A 20,625-nucleotide genomic window follows, 5' to 3' on the forward strand; every position below is an offset into this window, starting at 1 on the left:
GCAGAGATTGGTGGATGAATTTGGTAGGGTGTGCAAAAGAAGAAAATTAAAGGTGAATACAGGAAAGAGTAAGGTTATGAGGATAACAAAAAGATTAGGTGATGAAAGATTGAATATCAGATTGGAGGGAGAGAGTATGGAGGAGGTGAACGTATTCAGATATTTGGGAGTGGACGTGTCAGCGGATGGGTCTATGAAAGATGAGGTGAATCATAGAATTGATGAGGGAAAAAGAGTGAGTGGTGCACTTAGGAGTCTGTGGAAACAAAGAACTTTGTCCTTGGAGGCAAAGAGGGGAATGTATGAGAGTATAGTTTTACCAACGCTCTTATATGGGTGTGAAGCGTGGGTGATGAATGTTGCAGCGAGGAGAAGGCTGGAGGCAGTGGAGATGTCATGTCTGAGGGCAATGTGTGGTGTGAATATAATGCAGAGAATTCGTAGTTTGGAAGTTAGGAGGAGGTGCGGGATTACCAAAACTGTTGTCCAGAGGGCTGAGGAAGGGTTGTTGAGGTGGTTCGGACATGTAGAGAGAATGGAGCGAAACAGAATGACTTCAAGAGTGTATCAGTCTGTAGTGGAAGGAAGGCGGGGTAGGGGTCGGCCTAGGAAGGGTTGGAGGGAGGGGGTAAAGGAGGTTTTGTGTGCGAGGGGCTTGGACTTCCAGCAGGCATGCGTGAGCGTGTTTGATAGGAGTGAATGGAGACAAATGGTTTTTAATACTTGACGTGCTGTTGGAGTGTGAGCAAAGTAACATTTATGAAGGGATTCAGGGAAACCGGCAGGCCGGACTTGAGTCCTGGAGATGGGAAGTACAGTGCCTGCACTCTGAAGGAGGGGTGTTAATGTTGCAGTTTAAAAACTGTAGTGTAAAGCACCCTTCTGGCAAGACAGTGATGGAGTGAATGATGGTGAAAGTTTTTCTTTTTCGGGCCACCCTGCCTTGGTGGGAATCGGCCGGTGTGATAATAATAAAAATAAAATATATATATATACCTGAATGATTTGGGACAGGTCGATAAGATTCAGTCGTTGCTGACAGCTATCATGAAATAATCTTATCGCATTAAATATTATTTCATAATGTATCGTTTTATAATTGATAGCCATGATGCATTGCGCACACGGTATGTGAAGAGCTATGCAAATATTTTGGTTCAGACTACTGAGTCGAGCACAGGTAAGCCAGTGGTGGGTTCTGCCCTGGTCCAAAACAGCAGCAACAGCAAATTCCAGGGTTTGACTGACACCTTCTCTCCCTTTAGCTCTTACTATCATTATTATCAGAGTATTATCATTATTATTAGTATAAGAGATTGTTGTTAATATAACAGAGTATTGTTACTATTATAATTGACTACCTCTCGCCCCACAGGGTCAGTGACTGGGTCATCATATGACCTAATCAACAACAATATTGCCTGGGACAAATAGTTCCAACCGCTACAGACACTCATCGAGTACACAGCTACTGAGTGAACAGTGGAGAATGTGATTACCTTTTTCACTCTACATTAGTGATCGACAGCCCGTGGGTTAAAAAGAATTATAAAAAAAAATATATTTAACACGCCAGCCCTCTGTCAGTAAGGTAGTGACTCGTCAAAGGAATCCCATTTACCATCGTTCATTCAACTGCTGTCTGATGTTGAATGTGATTCTTCGGGGCCACTTTACGTTTATGGGAGATGGACAACGTAGTGAAAGAAAAGGAGGAAGCTAGAGGCAGTAGAGATGTCGTGTTTGAAAGTAATGTTGTGTGATTATGCCGTGAATTAGAAGAGTGAGAATTAGAAGACGGTGTGGGGGCTACGAAAGCTAAAATTCAGAAGGCTGAGGAAGGGTCGTTGAGATGGTTTGGTCATTTAGAAAGGGTTGGTGCACAATTAGATGTCCAACACTGTGTATAAATTCTTGGTGGAAAGAATGAGGGGTTGGGGTCGTCTCAAAGGATTACAGAAAGGAGGATGAAGGAGGTTTTTAAGTGGTAATTTGGAATCATTTTAAGCAGGGAGGACCTTCATTCTACCACGCATCCAGCAGGAACAATTCAGAACTTACCCACAACAGTCTGGCTGGAACAGTTCAGAATTTACCCACAACAGTCTGGCTGGAACGGTTCAGAACTTACCCACAACGTTAAACCCAAACAATGACATTAATACCTATATGTACCTATTTCCTCCTGGGTAAACAGGAAGTGTTCCTACTTCCTGTCTCCACGCGTCCGAATTCTTTCACCCTTGAACACTCCAGCACCTACAAAATTCCGAACACTTTCGTGTAGGTCAGCTGAAAATATTACCAGTTGTGAACGAGCCCCTGTATAAATTTAATCAACGGCAGACTTACAGCGAGGCTTAATAACCTTCCATTATGCTATTTTCGTCTCAAAGGCACCCGTAATTGCGACCCAAATTTTACGCTGATCTCATAATTAGGTTTTAAGTTAGAAAGGAAAGGAGGTGCGTCAGTGAGGAGGATAAAAATCTATGGTAGTCATTACTACACACTCGCAGCGAAATTAAAGAAAACAGAGTTTTTTCCAAGTGTAAACAAAAGGTATATTTTCCACAGTATGCCCTACTGTTCTTCTCGCTCCCTGTATAAAAAAAAATGTCATTGTCTCTTTGATATCGCTAGTTATATTGTTGAGTGATGTATACACTGGGACTGTGAAATACATATAGCAGAATAAACTGTTATATGTGTATATATATATATATATATATATATATATATATATATATATATATATATGTGTGTGTGTGTGTGTGTGTCTCGATTAGGTAAAATTGGTCAGTTAGCAAGAACTCGTTTAAAATTTTGTCCTTTTTAAAATTTTCTCTTATACGTTTAAAGATATATTTTTTCACTTAATATAAAATTAATTTTGTACCTAAAGAACCTTAGGAAACTTACCTAACCTTATAACAAGCGCAATTTAATTTAGCGTAATCCAACTAAATATATTTTAGATAAGTTTACAATAATTTAATAATAAACACAATGAAATATATTTTTTTCATTAGCTTCAGAATGATTTTTGCGAAATTATTGTATACACGAATTTAAGTCACCTCGAGAGAGAAAAAAATTTAATTTTTTGTAATGGTTTTTATTGTCATTTTAAAATTTTTATTTTTGCCCAGGATATCCTGATAAATAATAAAATTATATTTTATTATGGTTTGTTTCGTAATTAAATAAGTATTCACGTATGTTAAGTGTATATTTATCTCTATTCTGCATTATTTTATCATTAGACAAATTTATTTAGGCACTGTTTAATATTTATTAAAAACCTCTGGAGACTTTATGTAAGTCTGCATTGTTATATATTTCCTTTATTAATAAAGTTGGTAATAATTATTATTATTATTATTATTATTATTATTATTATTGCATTTTTAACACAGGCCATCTGCCACCAGGCAGGGTGACCCGAGAAAGAAGAAACACTTCTACCGTCACTTATTCAATCACTGTCTTGCTAGAAACATGACCTCGCAGCTCAGATAACCCTCCTCCCAATGATGGATCAAATCCCCATCCCTCCTTCCCTTCACTTCACATCTATACACCTTCCTAGTCATCATATTTTCCTCCATCCTCTTTAAATATTCACACCACCTTAACAGCCCCTCAGCTCTCTCAATGATACTGTTGGTAACCTCCACACCTACTCTCCAGGCTCCCTATTATTATTTCTAAGCACTAATTCCTTGGGGGTATATTGCGCCCAGGTTATATCTAAGGAATTCAAGAGGGTCTCTAATTTCCCTTCAGCATCAAGTGTGCCACCCGGGAGAAAGGGAGGAAGAAGAGGGTTTGTGTACTGGAGAAGCTTATGAAGGAGACACAACTACTGTCGCGTAGGGGATATTTTAAGCTAGACGAGACGCTGTTTTGCTGCCATCCGTTCTCTCACTCTGCTCATTCATGTTGTATGGTCGTTATGAGTTTAGCGCTTACACGTGATGCTATTAATTTTCAAGACAGTTCGAATCCCATGAAAAATTCATTAGGGGGAATATGCTAGACGACGATGTTGAAGGTGTGAATGGTGTTTGCTGTTCCTTAGTGGTGTTCTGTGTTTTATGGAGCGATTTGTGTGTTGTGAGGGTGGTTGGTTGTGTTGTGAGGGTGGTTGGTTGTGTTGTGAGGGTGGTTGGTTGTGTTGTGAGGGTGGTTGGTTGTGTTGTGAGGGTGGTTGGTTGTGTTGTGAGGGTGGTTGTGTTATGAGAGTGACTGTGTGTTGTGGGAGTTAATAACTGAGTGTTGGAGAATTAATTGATTTTACTGTGGTGGTAAATGATTACTTTGCGAAACTCTAGAGTATTGTTCTAGTAATTGTGTAGAGCTTCACCATCACCCGATAAAACTCTACACAGAGGGAAACGTTGCCCCGATAAAATCTTGTTCCGTAGCCTGTCGTTTCTTCTCTATTCACTGCAGTGCGTCATTGGGATCAGACTCTAATGTGGGTGAATATAACGAGAGATAACTACGTAAGATGACCCGCAACACTCACCCAGCATGTAAATAACAGAATTCAATCGTATCGTAGTAGGATTCGCTACATAAGGAGCACATAGGGAGCACTCCAGTGAACTCGCTCACGAGTATATAACGTATTGAACGTAGGAGCTGGAGGAAAGGCAGAGAGAAGTGGAAGTAATTCGGTCGTCAGGAAAGAGGACAAGTGTCTCCCGTCACGGAAACGAAGATCCGTGTTCCCCTGACACGGATTTTCCTCAACCCGTGTCTCGTTAATCATCTGCACCTGCTGTATTAAAATAATAATAATAATAATAATAATAATAATAATAATAATAATAATAATAATAATAATAATAATAATAATAATAATAATCACTTTTTTCTCATAAAAAGTGCTGAAATAATTTTTTTTTCATGAAAAGACACACTTTATAATATACAAAAGAGAAAGAAAAGGGGACTGAAATTTCACTTCACGCTGACTTTATCTCTTAAACCCACAATTTCGAGAGAAATGTTTTGACGACGTTTCCATCTCGTTTTTGACTAATATTAAGTGGCGAGTTGATAATGGTCCAGGATGGACCGAAACGTTGACTAAAGTTTTCTTTCGAAATTGTGAGTTGCTTGTGAACCCGAGTTGATGTTAGTGTCAGCAAGTTGCACTCTGGGACGTAAGTGTCAGCAAGATGTACCCTGGGACGCAAGTGTCAGCAAGGTGCATCCTGGGACGCAGGTGTCAACAGCGTGCATCTGGGACGCAGGTGTCAGCAGCGCTGACCAGGCCACAACAGAGGAATTGATTTTGTGTTGACGCAGCATTTACTCCAGTAATCATACCTGCAGGTATCCACCCCTCCATGGAGGGCGCATCTGATGGTGCTCCTTACCTCCACCCCTCCATGGAGGACGCACCTGTGGTAATGCTCCTAACCCTCCATCCCTCCAACTTTTATCAACTATTCTCATAAATCTTCCGCGTGTGGGATAGACTATTCTGAAATACACTGCAGGAGTGTAATATAGCTTCACTACCATAGTATCTGCAGTTCTGAAGCGTAACACAGCTGGTGTACCAAAGCATCTGCAGTTCTGAAGCGTAACACAGCTGGTGTACCAAAGCATCTGCAGTTCTGAAGCGTAACACAGCTGGTATACCATGGCATCTGCAGTTCTGCAGTGCAACATAACTCGTATCATAGCAACTGTAGTGGTTGTGCAAGACGATATCTTCATCGCTCTACTGTAGTCTCATATATGCTAATAGGCTTCATTTCTTCATGTATGCAATCCATACCTAATGGATATCTGAAGGAGGCTTCCTGGGGTCAACGCCCGCGAGGCCAGGTCCCTGACAAGGCCTCCTGTACGATGGGACGATTTTGTTCCCATTTAACTCCGATATCGAGCATGGTAATACCGTACTGAGGGTGTACCCTGGATTTATTTCAGTAAAAAGTTGGTTTCTCTTTTCCTGCATGAAAGATATAAGGTCCTGCATGAAGGATATAGGGCTCTGCGTGAAGGAAATAGAGCCCTGCATGAATGATATAGGGCCCTGCAGGAAGGATATAGGTCTTGCATGAAGGATATAGGGCTCTGCATAAAGGATATATGGGTCCTGCATGAAGGACATAGAGCCTTCCATGAAGGATATAGAGCCTTCCATAAAGGATATAGGACTCTGCAAGAAGGATATAGAACCCTACATGAAGGATATAGGACCCTCCATGAAGTATATAGGTCTCTCTATAAAGGATACAGAAAGGTTCCTTGTTCCTCTCCTCACTGAGGTATGGAACAAGTCAGAGGGAGGGAAAAAATCCCTTAGATCTAGGACCAAGCTTGTGCCGATGAAAAAATTGATATCAATAGCTATCCCTTTGCTTTCTACCCTGGAAACCTTCTCTTTCTCTGGAACCCCTTGCCTCCCTTCCCCTGGAAAAGCTGCATTGGAAGACGCCCCTACCGCTTCCTTCCTTGCCCTCCCCCCCATGATGAGTGTCTGCAGTAAAGATCATATCCACCACACATGATGGAATGCCTCGGCCCGCAGTGTCACGGAAGCAGTTCTAGACTCACGCAATCCTCTACAGAGCCACGCAATTCACTGCTACGGCAGGAAGGTGATTGTTGCTAAGGACACTTTGATTGCCAAGTCATACTTTGAACCACACAATTCACTGCTTCGGCAAGAAGGTGCTAGGTGCTGGGAACACCTTGATTATCAAGTCATGCCTTAACAAAACTCTATGTATTTCGAAACGTGAATTGAATGCTCTGCAATGAGTGTTGCTTGGCACCTAGCGCCTTTCTGCCACACTTGTCGGCAACACTTGCCATCCTTCATTTAAATTCACTATTACCTGTCAGAATCACTGAATAAACTTTTTAAGAGACATCCTTAATTTAATTCTACATAGGATCAGTTGTCTTCATCTCGTGCCAAAATTCAGGACTCATAATTCTTTGTATGGTATGCTACCCAGATGTCACAAACACCCGGGTACCTATTTACAGCTAAATAAACTTGGGCAGCATGTGTAAGGAGATTTGCCCTCACCTCTGGGCCAGCCGTGTATCGTGCTCTAGTCTAGTCGTTATCCTGCTATAAACAGCTAGCACAACTGCTGCGCTGAGGGGTAACTTTGGTAGTTAAGGAGGGGAGTGTGGTTTGTGTGTAATTATCTTGCTGCATTTACTTAGCCGAGTTTGCGGGGGTCGTGCAATTAACTCTTTGAGTTTGCGGCGGAAGGGAAGGAAGTGATCAGCTTGCTGTGTGTCATACAGAGCCTGGAGAATAGGAGATAATCATGTTTTTTTCTCAGGGAGGAAAGGAAAGGCTACATATCTTCGGATAAAGAGCTCTTCACCAACATCAAGGCAGTCTCGAAGAGAGTGAGAACATCCGATTCGTGTCCTTGACACCTGCGGTTGATGGTTGGAAAACAGCTCTTATTTATTTACGTTTAAAGGTCAAAAGTTATTCCGCTCTTTTGCTATCAAACTCTTTCCACTTTTGTCCCCTTTGAAGAAATGTTCACTGATATCTGTGAGTGACTGGGTGTTCAGCTTCCATCCGTGTCACTGAGTCCAGGATCCTCTCCTGGTAATGAGTCGTGTGTTTACCCTGTTTTAAATATTGCAATTATCTTTTGTCGTTTTCCAGGTACGTGGAACTTTCTTTGATGATTTGCTGGAGATCGAAGCCAATGTTTTTGCACATTACTCTGTTTCCTTGTAGTCTGTCTAGTGTATCTCCTGAAGATCTTAACCATTTGCTCAGATTTGTGAGACCTTCGTATTGTAAGCCTCGAAGCTCAGTGGTTCGAGTCCTCGTCCATTTTTCTGTCTATTCATTGACTGGTTCTTAATTTTCATGATGTTGGTGAATAAGATACCTGTGCTCTCCAGTGAGGTTAGTCAATCATTTCTACGTTACTGAAGAACAGAACGAGATTGAATTTCCCCTGATTGTCAGCGCCTTTAAGTTCAGGGGTACAGTTCTCTCAACATATTTTTGCAAGGCGAAATCTCCTAGGATCAAGAGACCGAGACTGTTCAAGGCCTCAACACAGCTCTCTCTTATGTTTACTTTAGCTCTTTAGTATATTATAGCCTGGGTTCTTGTCTTATTTAGCAGAGCCTGTATATGACAACCACAAATAACATTGAGTCTCTTCCGCCACAAGTATTCCAGCTGTGTAATCACATTATGGGAAAGCTATTACTCCACGTCTTCAGTAGGGGCCTGGTCTCAGACCGGGCCGCGGGGGCGTTGACCCCAGAAACCCTCTCCAGATATACTCCTTCTCCAGGGAGGGCTGTACTCTTTCTCTTCTGCCTTTTCGTGCTAGTCTGGGGAAAATCAGCTGATGCGGATCTCATGACCCATGAGATATGGGTCTTACACAGGATCTTCTCTGTTCTTGCAAGCTGGAGGAACTTCAATTAATTGATTGCAAGTCTCGGGCCTCACGGATTCTCAATCAAAAAGACCCCAATTGAAATAAGCCAAATTGATTAGCTTTCCAATCCTCCTGGTTAGTAATCTGAATATTTTTTTTGGTCTTAGACCTCTTGATATAACGAGAAGGAATATTTATACAATTTTAATCTCCTTTGTCATTAGTTGTGTGACACTAAAATTGTAAGTTCGTTGAAGCAGAGGCAGTAAACCGTTGCACACGACTTTAAATTAAGAAAAAGAGCGTTGTCACAGCAACGCTTCCTACGCTATGACAGCGAGAGCCGGCGACTCGCTCCCAGGCACCAGGCAGGGGCGAGTCAGTGCCATGGATGATCCTGGCACCACGCAGTGGCGAGGCACTGCACCAAGAGTAACCCAGTGAGTATCCTGGCTGCAGCTGTCACATTCAAACCCACCGCACTGTGATTACTCAAGGACTGAACCCTTACTCTCATAGTGGCAAGTTATATCATCAACCAAAATACTGTAAAATCTACTCTATAATGGCAGTACAGTTCACAGCATCTCGCTCTGTATAATACTTGAATCTCCAATCCCTAACTCAGACGTAAATCGTGTTCAGGGGCACAACTCTTCTCATCATGTGGCAGCCCCTAGGACAAAGGGCATGTGCTATCACTCCTCTTATCCTGGTTTATATTTGACTGTGATAAAGTTAGTCTCAGTGCACTCTAGTTCGTAGTTTGCTGTTCATGCGTGGCATCCAACACATGTTGGTACACACTACTTGAGTAAATGTTTAAAGTTCAGGACGCCTTGTTGTTGTTGATTTTGAAGTGAATTGGGAATATAGCAGATGGGGAGATGTTTGACAATATGGATAGGGAGAGTATCCGAACACAGGGGTAAGGGAAGGGAAGGAGGGATGAAAGAATGGTAAATGAAGCAAGGAAGTTGAGGGGAGGAGGGAGTGGGATGTCTAGAATAGGGAGGGGAGTAAGAGATATTAATAGAACAGGAGAGGTATGGGGAGTGGGGGTAGAGGATTAGTCCGAGAGAGAGGGAGTTGGGCCGAGGGAAGGAGGGCAGGAGGGCAGGAGGGCAAAGAGGACAGAAAGACGTGATGGGTGTGGGTATGGAGGAGAGGAGTAGAGTGTGGGACAACCATGGGAGTCCTCAGTGGCTTACTGCTGATGTGATATACGAGGAAGGGTGAGGGGAAGAAACAGCTAGTGGAGTGATGGCAGTCTCAGGCCTGGGTGAGGGAGAAAGTTTATTGAGGTACACGTATACTTAAGTACAATTATGCTGTGCATAATAATCAGCTTACTACATGCACACTAAAGTGTCACCTATCTCTGTACCAACATCGCATCATGCTGAAATAACATCGCATCATGCTGAAATAAAAATTATTGTTACTACACATAGTTCAGCATATGTGTAAATTACCTAGGTGTTGGGGATTGGAATAAAACACTTCAAGTTCTTTCATTAACTACATTCTGAGCTTGTTTCTATATAACATTATCCTTTGAAACCTTTACAATTTTCTTAGATTAATATTATGTAGACCATTCCAAAATTCTTGGAATGGGTGCTCGTGGAATCTTTCTCCGGCACGAGAGAAACGTTGAACATGTTCCGTTACACCTGCTTGCCCCTGATCACCTGGCAGTAAATAGGTGCCCGGGTGTTAGCTGACTGTTGTGAGATGCATCCTGGGGGATTGCATAACCAGGGGCTTTCTAGAAAGAATGTCAGTAATGTCAACTAGATTGGTATCGTGTACTTTGTAGTAGTAGTAGTAGTAGCAGTGGTAATAGTAGTTGTTGTAGTATGGGTGTATCCTTAGTCAATGGCGGAGAGTACTCACCTATTTATGGTTGCAGGGGATCGATTCACAGCTCCTGTGTTATTGTTATAGTCTGTAGGTGAAAGTTTGCCACTTTTATATATAGAAAAAAGTGGAAAAAAAAGTCTTGTTAAATCACGTTAAGAATAATTAAGTTTACCTGTTCCTCTTCTGCCTGGCTTCCCGCCTGCGAGCAGCGTAGTGACCAGGAAGCCTGCCACGTCTACATGCACATTTAATAATGCTTTAACAGTCAGTACCTTGAACTCTTTTTTTGATTCCTAACAGTAATGAAAGGATGATGTTTCTGATAGGCTTCAAACTTTCAGCAATTATGCATGTTGCTATATGACTGGCATTTACTGTGATCTGTGCAAGTTATGAATAGACTGCCATACAGTAACTGGAGAATGCTTCTACTGATCGTCTTCAAACCGTACCCGCTATGGTATCTTAATAGAACATATTGCATTAAGATACATTTTCTTGTATAATCTTGGAAATCAACATAAAGAATCACATTTTTATTTAATCTTGGACACCCACTTCATATCAATTAACTAAACGATATCATTGCCACACTCTCATTAATCTGATTGGCGAGGCTACATTGAGCTCTGATTATCACTAAAACACCTATCAGTTTTCTCTTCAGTGTCCATCACTGCACTGTTACCATCCTGAGTGTTCCCGTCTCTTCACTCAGTAACTGTCTCCTGAGGGGATGACCTAAGTGGTCGTTTGAATATTTGCATCTGACTCGAAGTGCATCTGACTCGAAGTACATCTGACTCGAAGTGCATCTGACTCGAAGTACATCTGACTCGAAGTACATCTGACTCGAAGTGCATCTGACTCGAAGTGCATCTGACTCGAAGTGCATCTGACTCGAAGTGCATCTGACTCGAAGTGCATCTGACTCGAAGTACATCTGACTCGCACTTGTATAGACTGCAACTTAGGACTCATAGACTGCAACTTAGGACTCATAGACTGCAACTTAGGACTCATAGACTGCAACTTAGGACTCATAGACTGCAACTTAGGACTCATAGACTGCAACTTAGGACTCATAGACTGCAACTTAGGACTCATAGACTGCAACTTAGGACTCATAGACTGCAACTTAGGTAATTATGTAAGTTTAATTAGGCATAACTACATGTATGTTCAATTATCATACATAGAGTAAATTACCAAGGTTACTTAAACGTTTTTGTTTTTAGCCTCACAATAGTCTGTTAAACAGATAGCTCAACGACAACAGTCTATTAAACAGGAAGCTCCACAACAACAGTCTGTTAAACAGGAAGCTTTGCATCAGTCTGTTAAACCGGTGTTATTTTTCTCTTCGCTTAGGAGGTACAGTGATATTTTTTCTCCGCTTAGGAGGTACAGGAGTGTTATTGGGAACGATAAGATTATCTTTCACGATAGCCTTGACAAGGTTGCGATAACGAAGTGCATCGTGAAGATAACGGGAGAAGTTCTGAAGTTCTGTTTCACTGTTGACTGTGTACTTACCTGTATGTGGTTACACGGGGTCGAGTCTTAGCTCCTGGGCCCCGCCTCTCGACTTGCCGCTTGCCAAGATTCATTCCCTAACCGCGTGGGCTCTATCGTACCTATTCTTATAACTATGTATGGAGATTGCCTCCGCCACTCTTCGTTGAGGTTATTCCAACGCCTGACCACCCTGAGACTGAAGAAATACTTCCTAATATCCCTGTGGCAAATCTGTGTCTTTAACTTACGTCTGTGTCCCATCATCCCCTCATCCCTGAGTATCCCTGTTTAGCCTATCACTTCCTCTTAGTATTTTGTATGCTGTTATCATGTCTCCCCTGATTCTTGTATCCTCCAATGACGTTAGATACAATTACGATAGCTTCTCCTCTTAACAAACCTCTATGCATACTTTCGCACTTTCTCCAATTTCTCAACATGCTTTTTTCAGATGCGGGTTCCATGCTGGTGCTACATACTAGAAGACAGGCCTGAAACATGTTGTATAAAGTGTTTAGAATGACTCTTTTGTTAAGATTCCTGAAGGCTACTTTTGGATTTGCCAGACGAGCCTTTGCCGCAGAGGTTATTCGATTGGTGTGAGCCTCTGGCGATATACTGGACACTATGCACACCCTCTAGGCCTTTGAGTGAGATCCGTAGCCTCTGTCCCCCCATGCGTGTGGATGTGTGTGTGTACTCGCCTAGTTGTGGTTGCAGGGGTCGATTCACAGCTTCCGTGTGTGTGTGTGTGTGTGTGTGTGTGTGTGTGTGTGTGTGTGTGTACTCACCTAGTTGTACTCACCTAGTTGAGGTTGCGGGGGTCGAGTCCGAGCTCCTGGCCCCGCCTCTTCACTGATCGCTACTAGGTCACTCTCCCTGAGCCGTGAGCTTTATCGTACCTCTGCTTAAAGCTATGTATGGATCCTGCCTCCACTACATCGCTTCCCAAACTATTCCACTTACTGACTACTCTGTGGCTGAAGAAATACTTCCTAACATCCCTGTGATTCATCTGTGTCTTTAGCTTCCAACTGTGTCCCCTTGTTACTGTGTCCAATCTCTGGAACATCCTGTTTTTGTCCACCTTGTCAATTCCTCTCAGTATTTTGTATGTCGTTATCATGTCCCCCCTATCTCTCCTGTCCTCCAGTGTCGTCAGGTTGATTACCCTTAACCTCTCCTCGTAGGACATACCTCTTAGCTCTGGGACTAGTCTTGTTGCAAACCTTTGCACTTTCTCTAGTTTCTTTACGTGCTTGGCTAGGTGTGGGTTCCAAACTGGTGCCGCATACTCCAATATGGGCCTAACGTATACGGTGTACAGGGTCCTGAACGATTCCTTATTAAGATGTCGGAATGCTGTTCTGAGGTTTGCTAGGCGCCCATATGCTGCAGCAGTTATTTGGTTGATGTGCGCTTCAGGAGATGTGCCTGGTGTTATACTCACCCCAAGATCTTTTTCCTTGAGTGAGGTTTGTAGTCTCTGACCCCCTAGACTGTACTCCGTCTGCGGCCTTCTTTGCCCTTCCCCAATCTTCATGACTTTGCACTTGGTGGGATTGAACTCCAGGAGCCAATTGCTGGACCAGTTCTGCAGCCTGTCCAGATCCCTTTGTAGTTCTGCCTGGTCTTCGATCGAGTGTATTCTTCTCATCAACTTCACGTCATCTGCAAACAGGGACACCTCAGAGTCTATTCCTTCCGTCATGTCGTTCACAAATACCAGAAACAGCACTGGTCCTAGGACTGACCCCTGCGGGACCCCGCTGGTCACAGGTGCCCACTCTGACACCTCGCCACGTACCATGACTCGCTGCTGTCTTCCTGACAAGTATTCCCTGATCCATTGTAGTGCCTTCCCTGTTATCCCTGCTTGGTCCTCCAGTTTTTGCACCAATCTCTTGTGTGGAACTGTGTCAAACGCCTTCTTGCAGTCCAAGAAAATGCAATCCACCCACCCCTCTCTCTCTTGTCTTACTGCTGTCACCATGTCATAGAACTCCAGTAGGTTTGTGACACAGGATTTCCCGTCCCTGAAACCATGCTGGCTGCTGTTGATGAGATCATTCCTTTCTAGGTGTTCCACCACTCTTCTCCTGATAATCTTCTCCATGATTTTGCATACTATACATGTCAGTGACACTGGTCTGTAGTTTAATGCTTCATGTCTGTCTCCTTTTTTAAAGATTGGGACTACATTTGCTGTCTTCCATGCCTCAGGCAATCTCCCTGTTTCGATAGATGTATTGAATATTGTTGTTAGGGGTACACATAGCGCCTCTGCTCCCTCTCTCAATACCCATGGGGAGATGTTATCTGGCCCCATTGCCTTTGAGGTATCTAGCTCACTCAGAAGCCTCTTCACTTCTTCCTCGGTTGTGTGCACTGTGTCCAGCACTTGGTGGTGTGCCCCACCTCTCCGTCTTTCTGGAGTCCCTTCTGTCTCCTCTGTGAACACTTCTTTGAATCTCTTGTTGAGTTCTTCACATACTTCCCGGTCATTTCCTGTTGTCTCTCCTCCTTCCTTCCTTAGCCTGATTACCTGGTCCTTGACTGTTGTTTTCCTCCTGATGTGGCTGTACAACAGTTTCGGGTCAGATTTGGCTTTCGCTGCTATGTCATTTTCATATTGTCTTTGGGCCTCCCTTCTTATCTGTGCATATTCATTTCTGGCTCTACGACTGTTCTCCTTATTCTCCTGGGTCCTTTGCCTTCTATATTTCTTCCATTCCTTAGCACACTTGGTTTTTGCCTCCCTGCACCTTTGGGTAAACCATGGGCTCATCCTGGCTTTTTCATTACTCCTGTTACCCTTGGGTACAAACCTCTCCTCAGCCTCCTTGCATTTTATTGCTACATATTCCATCATCTCATTAACTGGTTTCCCTGCCAGTTCTCTGTCCCACTGAACCCCGTTCAGGTAGTTCCTCATTCCTGTGTAGTCCCCTTTCTTGTAGTTTGGCTTCATTCGTCCTGGCCTTCCTGCTTCTCCCTCCACTTGTAGCTCTACTGTGTATTCGAAGCTTACAACCACATGGTCACTGGCCCCAAGGGGTCTTTCATATGTGATGTCCTCGATATCTGCACTACTGAAGGTGAATACTAAGTCCAGCCTTGCTGGTTCATCCTCTCCTCTCTCTCTTGTAGTGTCCCTTACGTGTTGGTACATGAAGTTCTCCAGTACCACCTCCATCATCTTAGCCCTCCAAGTATCTTGGCCCCCATGTGGGTCCAAGTTCTCCCAATCTATCTCCTTGTGGTTAAAGTCACCCATGATCAGGAGCTTTGCCCTGCATGCATGAGCTCTTCTGGCCACTCTAGCCAGTGTGTCAACCATCGCTCTATTGCTCTCGTCGTACTCTTGCCTTGGCCTCCTGCTGTTCTGTGGTGGGTTATACATCACTGCTATTACCACCTTGTGTGTGTGTGTGTGTGTGTGTGTGTGTGTGCGAAGCATCCAGACTTACAAGCAATTGTATAAAAAAAAAGAAGCTTTTAATAGAGGTTGTGTCAAGAAAGTTTGTCCAGATTGGACCGGCTCAAGATGTGGCGTGATTTACTGTCAAATTAGAGGTCAAGTAAACAGAGTTGCGTGGTGAGTATACACGCTCACTCCCTTGCTTGACATATTCTGCCTTATTACTGAGAGAGAGAGAGAGAGAGAGAGAGAGAGAGAGAGAGAGAGAGAGAGAGAGAGAGAGAGAGAGAGAGAGATGAGACAGATGAACAGTTGTTCTCACTCTAGTGAGACACAAGAATCAGATAGCTGGACAAAGTAACTAACAGATTTAATAGTGTGTTCAGTAGCGTGCGATCGCAGGAAAGCCCAAGAGCTATCCTACTTTGTGGTGATCCCTTGGCTTGATGTGATATTTAATTTCTTTAAAGGGGAGGGGGACCGGGAAGCCGACTGAAGGCCTCGAACATACGACTTAAAGCCCCTGTCCGCGAGTCATTGCATGCCGAACACCAGCGTGTCAGAGATTTTCATATTTCTTCAGACAAATCGAATATTATCACCGCAGCAAACGCGATCAATCACTTGTGGAATATTGCAAAAGAAATTATGATGATTGAGAACAAGTTTGCAGCATATATATATATATATATATATATATATATATATATATATATATATATATATATATATATATATATATATATATATATATATATATATATATATATATAATGTCGTGCCGAATATGTAAAACTGGTCAATTAGCAAGAACTCATTTAAAATTAAGTCCTCTCTGAAATTTTCTCTTATACTTTTAAAGATATATTTTTTTCATTAATCTTAATGTAAAATTTTTTAATTTTTCACGTTAAGAATCTTAGAAAACTTACCTAACCTTATTATAACAAGAACAATTTATTTTAGCCTAACCCAACTAAATATATTTTAGATTTGTTTACAGTAATTTAATACTAAACAAACACTGTGAAATATATTTTTTTCGTTAGGTTCAGAATGATTTTGGCGAAATTATTGCATACACAAATTTTCGCTTGTCCTATATGGCAAGATGAGCGTTGCTATTTAAGCCAAGATCGCAAGTTCTGCCTATTCGGCACGACATATATATGTATGTATGTATGTATGTATGTATGTATGTGTGTGTGTGTGTGTGTGTGTGTGTGTGTGCAGAAAATACTTAGATCTTCACCAAGTCTTGACATGATTAAGCTCTACACAGAGCGAAACGTTGTCCCGGTGAAAACGTGTTCTGTAAATTACGTCATTTTTGTCAGTACTGTCGACAGAAGGTTCCTACATTAAAAAAAAAATGGGTCCGTGTTCGTTAGAACTACCGTCCGTGTTAGTCAATCTTCAGTGGTCCGTTGTAGAGCCTGTCTTCCCACGGACCACGAGGGGGGAAAATGGAAATGTAATATACTTAAGTAACGTTTCGCTCAAGACCAACATAGCATTAAAATATATGTCAAAATAAGTGCATGTGTCACAGTAACGTCACTGGAAGAGCCCCCAACCCACAGAATGGTAAGCCAGACGTTTCGCTCCTCCCTGAATTCATTGGTAGCATCATAAAGTTCTACGACGAGTCGAAATGTTGCATGGGATGCACACACACACACACCGTGAGGTATATATCTCTCAGTGAATATGCATTTATAGTTATCCTTATTCCCCATTCGAGGGATTAACATAGTCTTGACTGATGGTGAACAGGTGACAAGCAGCCTGAATGACCCTTGTGTAGTAGACAGGCTTTAAACTGCGTTAACCAACCAACAGAAGAGACATCTAGTTACCATTTTCAATATGTAGGGTTAGTGTTGGACTCCCTCTGTCAGTCGATTGGTACGTGTGGGGAAGGTAAGGTACGTGTGGGGAAGATAAGGTACGTGTGGGGAAAGTAAGGTACGTGTGGGGAAGATAAGGTACGTGTGGGGAAGATAAGGTACGTGTGGAGAAGGTAAGGTACGTGTGGGCAAGATAAGGTACGTGTGGGCAAGGTGAGAATGACTTCTACAAAGCGTCAACTGAAATTGTTTCACTGATATTCAGACACGCTTATAAGAGTTTATTTTTCTTTTGTCATGAGAGAGGAATGTTTTTTCCCTTGACACTGACCTTTACAGGATGACAACTCTATCGTAACACACATGTATTATCCACAGTGAATACATACCAGCTGACGGGAAGACTCATGGGTAACTATAACAATTGTGGTTATGTGTCCGAGGATGACGTAGGGGAACTCACAGGTAACTACAACACTACAGGTGATATGAGAACATTCACGGGGTAACTATAGTGGTGTGTGTGTGTGTGTCTGAGGTGATGTAAGGAATTTCGTTGAGATTATATTCTTGACGGTGGGTTGCCTGCAGATTGCCCAATGTTGTTGCCCGATTATTAGGGACACAGGATAAAGGTTTCGTGAAGGGGTTACTACACACTTCGAGAATCTAGGAACTTGTGTAAGATAAGATAAGATAAGATAAGATTTCGTTCGGATTTTTAACCCCGGAGGGTTAGCCACCCAGGATAACCCAAGAAAGTCAGTGCGTCATCGAGGACTGTCTAACTTATTTCCATTGGGGTCCTTAATCTTGTCCCCCAGGATGCGACCCACACCAGTCGACTAACACCCAGGTACCTATTTGCTGCTAGGTGAACAGGACAACAAGTGTAAGGAAACGTGTCGAAATGTTTCCACCCGCCGGGAATCGAACCCGGGCCCTCCGTGTGTGAAGCGGGAGCTTTAGCCACCAGGCCACCGGTTGCAGGGGTCGATTCATAGCTTCTGGGCCCCGTGTGTGTGATTACCTAGCAGGGCATGCCACCTATGCCCTATGTACGTGAGAATGTGAGAGTGTGTAAGAGAGAGTGAGCCACTGAACCACATTCAGCAATATAGAAGAAATTATTTTAGGCCTAACTAGAATTTGCTCATGCTCTTATACACTAGTTGAAAGGGAGCCTTTATATATGAAAAAAAAGGTGCACACGATAAGGGATTCCTAGGCGACTTACTGGTATACAGGGATACCTTTCTTGGATAGTTGAAGTAGAGGGGGCTGAGGTTATACAACATTTTGTGATCGTTCACTCACCGAAATACATCTAATTTATCTTAGCATTTTCCTTTGAAAAGCTTAAAAAAATTCACCGGTCTTGCAAAATGTAAGGAAAATGGAAGGTGGAACATAATCGATGACAAACGAAGAATTGTCCAGGATCCAGTTCATGGTATTTCATGCTTCAGTTTATGATCCATGTGAGACGTTAATCATGGCGTGCAGAAGGTCACATATTTTGTGGCTCCTGGTAATGGGTCACTTGACCGCCAGTAGAGAGAGAGAGACAGAGAGAGAGAGACAGAGAGAGAGAGAGAGAGAGACAGAGAGAGAGAGACAGAGAGAGAGAGACAGAGAGAATGGGTTTTAAGAATGTCATTAGTTGGCCATTAGTGCTGTAAATTGTTCAGAGAGAGAGAGAGAGAGAGAGAGAGAGAGAGAGAGATTGTTTTACATAAGAACATAAGAAAGAAGGAACACTGCAGCAGGCCTACTTACCCATGCGAAGCAGGTCCACGTTTACGTTTCAAGCCTATCGATTTAGAATTACTGTTAAAGCCTAATGTGTGGGCGAAACGTAGATTAACGCTAGTAATCCTCTACGTCTAAAAAATGTTATTTATCCCGATAAAATAATACCGTTGAATGTAGTATAGAAATTTAATATGTCAAACGTGTCGCCTGATTTTTACAAGCGAAAAACCCCGGGTTTGTTCCCCGGTTGGGGGGTTGGGGCCCAAATGGAAAAAAGTCACTTTGACTTTTTTGGATTATCCCAGGTTCTCCACACATATACTGCTATGTATGATCTATGTAACTGTATTTGTGTATACCTGAATAAACTTGCTAGAGGGATGAGCAAGCCAACTTACACCTGTTACCCTTCTTCACCCAGCAGTAAGTAGGTACCCTGGGTGTTCAACGACCATTGTGGGTGACTTCGATATTAATTCTTCCCGGTCTTATGCGTTATTACGTCAACAGCCGATGTAAGTTAATAAACACGTAAATCAGTATCAATCACCCAGAAAACACTACACTGCATAAGTAAGATCAGAGCTGGAGTATATATGGCACCATCATGGTGCTCCTACATAGTCGAGTTCTTGTATATGTGGAGAAAATACAACATGAGGAACAATGTTGACACCCACCTGGAGTTTTCCTGGAGACCTGGAGGAGAATGTTGAAAAAAAGGCACCTGAACAAACCCCAGAATATATTTGTTATTGAACGTTTCTGTCCTGGAACATTCAGCACTGTTAGAAAACGTTTCGGTCCTGAAACACTGATCACAAAGCGCAAGCTACATCTCATTAACATATTTGTTCTTATATGCCACGTTCCTGTGCAAAACTATAAATAAACTTCGTGAAGTTCAGATATTTCCCCGCAGCATTATTCTCTAAGTAAGCAGATGAACCTCCTGACAAGAGGAAATAGGATCCCTAACAATATACTCCCGGGTATTGGTAAAGGAGAGAGATTGTTCAAGGCAAGTCGAGCCTGAACGAGGGAACACAACTAACAGGTAAGTGTAGAGGTAATTCAGTGATACACTGAACAACGTTGAACAACGTTCAACGTCAGTTAAGACAATTGGGGAGAGAGAGACCGAGAGAGAAAATAAAGATAGTCTCCACTCAAAGATTCTAGAATTGGACCAGGTAGTTGAAAGTTATCTTACACACTCAGATGAATCACAGGGATGTTAGGAAGTATTTCTTGTCACAGAGTTGTCAGGAAGTGGAACAATCTGGAGAGTGATGTGAGGCAGGATCCATACACTGCTTTAAGAAGATATACGATAAAGCTCATAGAACAGGAAGAAAGTGAACCTAGTAGCGACCAGCGAAAAGACGGGGCCAGGAGCTGTGAATCGATCCTTACAATTACAAATAGGTGGGCGCACACACACACACACAATCTCTACATTGCTTTAAGAGTAGGAATGACAGCACACACAACCAGGAGAATGAAACCAGTAGCGGCCAGCAGAGAGACGGGGCCAGGAGCTGAGAATCGACACCAGCAGCCACAATTAGGTGAGTACACACAATATGTAATGGAGATGGGGAGAAACAGACACCAAACCACAAGGGAAACATAACCGTGTGACATACAGAAAGTATTATACAGAAGGACGTAAGACTTGTGAAAAAAAAAAAAAAAAAAACTCGCTGCAGCTCACATAGACAAAATTGTGAGAAACTCGTATAGCACATTCTCAGAATATAAAATAGCTTTCAAATATATGCATGGAGAAATTTAAAAAAAA

The 20,625-nt window shown here is 42.6% G+C and overlaps 1 protein-coding gene across 6 annotated transcripts in view; it reads left to right on the top strand.

The window, feature by feature from the left end:
* LOC128696555 (galactosylceramide sulfotransferase) overlaps positions 1 to 20,625 on the top strand; it is a 371,235-nt gene that overhangs the window by 318,446 nt on the left and 32,164 nt on the right. Inside the window, exon 1 of one of the 6 annotated variants that reach the window (XM_070094663.1) lies at positions 17,146 to 17,164. The exons of the other annotated variants lie outside the window; for them this stretch is intronic. The gene's annotated coding sequence lies outside the window, so the exon portion shown is untranslated. Of the gene's footprint in view, positions 1 to 17,145; positions 17,165 to 20,625 lie in introns of those variants that run through there. 6 annotated transcript variants of the gene reach the window in all.

Source organism: Cherax quadricarinatus, chromosome 47, assembly GCF_038502225.1.
Source record: "Cherax quadricarinatus isolate ZL_2023a chromosome 47, ASM3850222v1, whole genome shotgun sequence".
Taxonomy (NCBI): domain Eukaryota; kingdom Metazoa; phylum Arthropoda; class Malacostraca; order Decapoda; family Parastacidae; genus Cherax; species Cherax quadricarinatus.